Below are 2,992 nucleotides of genomic sequence, written 5' to 3'. Positions count from 1 at the left end.
TGCTGAAAGCTGGGTGGAGGTTGGGGAATTCAAAGCATTTGCATCCTGCCTCGGAAAACTTTGTTCTGTCAAATCAATTGAAAAAAATGTGTAGGAGCCCCGCAAGAATTGTTCCTCAACCCCCACTTTTAGCAACTTGGAGCTCGGGGATTTCACCCACTCCTATCCTTCCAGGTCAGAGAAGGAGCGAGCGCGTCTCCGACATACCCAGGCGCAGCATCACAAAGGTTCCTCTGTAACTCAAGGGTTCCTGGAGCCACGGGCCGTGACAGGGCAGGGCAGGGCAGCTCCCCAGGCCAGCCACCCTCCCACGCTGCAGCAGGGCTGGCTCTGCCACGCCACGAGTCACCACAGCTTCAATGTGGTAAATATTTGATCAATTTGCAGATTTTTATTAGCATATGTGACTTGCTCTTGATTCCTTTTTTATTTTTAGATAGCTGCAGCACACTTGATAGGCTATTTCCAAGACCTCCGGTCTTCTGCACACAGTGACAGCCTGTCTTTGCAGCCTTCACCACATGGTGAAAAAGCACAAGCATGCGAGCCAGGAAGAGGGAGGTCACAGCACCTGTGACAAACTTTCTGTACTAGCCATAAAATAACATTGCTCTAATGGCCAGGACAACTAGACACAGCAGAGCCTAATCTCTAATCCCGGCTTCCTGCTAGGCCAGTTGAAAAAAAAAACCCAAATCAACAACACAAACCTCTGCACAGAAACAGTCCTTTCCCCAGCAGAAACAGCTAAGAAAAAACGTAAAAGCACACTGAGGTTTTACTAGGTTATGCTTCAATCTTTATTACAAAGTTTATAAATTATTGAATAATATTTAGTTGAATTATTCAGCAACCTTCTTTTATTTAAACAGGCACTTGGTAGCAGGGAATCTGGAACAAACCATTTTCATCCATAGCTCTGTAATGGAAATAGATAGACTTAGCAGAAATAAAAGTCTCATTTCACAGTTAAAATTCATTTGCTGGACTCACTTCATCTGCCAGATTTGTTGCCACCCCATGGGACAGAAGCACAAAGCACCCTTTGGTGCTTGGTGCTCTTGGGGAGTGTGACACAGTCCCTGGCACGCTGCAGCCCCCACAAAGGCATAGCAGACAGACAGACAGACAGACAGACAGCGACGGGCTCCCTGCCAGCGCTGCAGGGAGGGCAGCCCCTTCACCTCTGCCTGGCTCCGACCACTCCGGACTCACCTTGGCCATTTGCAAAGTAGAGGCTTGAGGAGGTGGCGAGCGTTCAATGGGCCATGGCCTGAACCTGCAAACCACAGTTCTGTTCTCAGGTGGGAACAGCTGGAGTGTTACCGAATTGAATCCGCACACACAGTTGTGCTTTTCAGTTTGAAAGGCAAACATTTGGGCAGCTACATGTTTGATCTTGGAGTTGCTTGATCCTCTGTGTTAAGCACAGGACTCATCCCTCTCACTAAACAAGGTGACACACACTGAAATTTGAAAACTGAGGATAAGCCTTTATGGGATTGGGACCAAAGGGATTCCATCTTCCCAGTCCATATTTAAACTTCAGCAAATAAGTTGCATTCAGAAACTTTCTGACAGAACTCCCTTTGGAGTCACAACAAGCCACCAGCATCCCAGCTCCTATAAGTCACCTCTACGTTTTACCTGTTTCAGTTTCTTTGGAGACAGAAGTCTTCCTTTGAGAGGAACCTGGGTCTATTTTCAGCATGTTTCCAGGAGTGAAATGCTTGCACAGGATTAAAAAAAAAAAAAAAAAAGTTACTCTAATAAAACCTACATAATACAATTTTTATAGTGCATGAAAATAACAATAAACATTCGAGCTTTTGTAGAAATCAATGAATCCCCTATTTCAAAAGCTTTTGTTCAAACAATATTTCTTTGAACTAATACAATACATTGAACTGAAAATTTTAACTTCAGTATAATTGCATCAATAGAACAGTCACATTCCTCCAAACAGCTACTCTGAAGATAAGATTTTAAAGCATGGCTCATAAATATAGGAACAGAGAACAAAATAGCTTCTTTTTTGATAATTAAGCAGTTAGCAGCTAAATTGCATTGTAATTGATTGGAAAATTGCTATTTTAATGAGATTTAGTCACTAGGAAATGACTTTTTTCTTCCATGTGCCCAGTGTGCTTTGGGTCATTTAAACGGCAAATTGCCTTACTGGACTCCTATTTAGACAGTCTGGATTCAGCTTCTGTAGGAAAAGACACGTCACCCAATAGGCACATCTCAGCCTTTCCAGGGCTTGGAGCCCACATCAGCCCCAGCGGCTCTGCGGGGTCTGGGCATCAGGCACCTGAAGAGGGCACAGGAAGGAAGAGCGGGTACTAGAGCTTACCCACACAGAAAATAAAATTCACATTCTGCAAGCTCTGCTGTGGCCTGTGGCTGCGGACGGGATCAGGAGGTGATGCTCCATCCCAGAGCCGCAGAGACATGAGCCCTGCGGCCTTGTGCCTCCTGCCTCTGCCCTGCAGCTGTAGAAGTCAGCATGAACAATCCTTTCCAGCGGAAATCAACAACAAAAAGACCCCAGACTTCAGGAACATAGGATTTCACACTGTTTTGCTACAGTATTAGCTAAACTCCCTTCCAAATGGCAGTGCTGAGGTCCCCAAAATGACCTCTGAGGCGGTGGGACACTGATGGTGAGTGCAGGCAGATGGCAAAACCGCTCCCTGCTCTGGCTGCCCATCGCTGACCCTCAGGGGCATGGGACAGACTCACCTGCCTGCCCTCTCCCCTCTATTGCTCTCAACTTCATCAAAGGTCAGCAGGAGATGTGCAAAACCAGAAATTGGTATTACAGTTTACTAATGTTGCAGCTCATAGAAGTTCCTTTCTACAAGCCTTTGCACAAAATAAAGACAATTCTTCCTCAAAAAAGCCTGTATAATCTAAATAGACAAGACAGACAAAGCGTGGGAGAAAGTACTGAATTATCTTCTTAAAGATGTATTGTTTTTTTAGACCC

The sequence above is a fragment of the Antrostomus carolinensis genome, unplaced genomic scaffold (assembly GCF_000700745.2).
Source record: "Antrostomus carolinensis isolate BGI_N321 unplaced genomic scaffold, ASM70074v2 scaffold1833, whole genome shotgun sequence".
NCBI classification, from domain to species: Eukaryota; Metazoa; Chordata; class Aves; order Caprimulgiformes; family Caprimulgidae; genus Antrostomus; species Antrostomus carolinensis.
The sequence above is the reverse complement of the archived record's forward strand: the minus strand, read 5'-3'. Positions refer to the sequence as shown.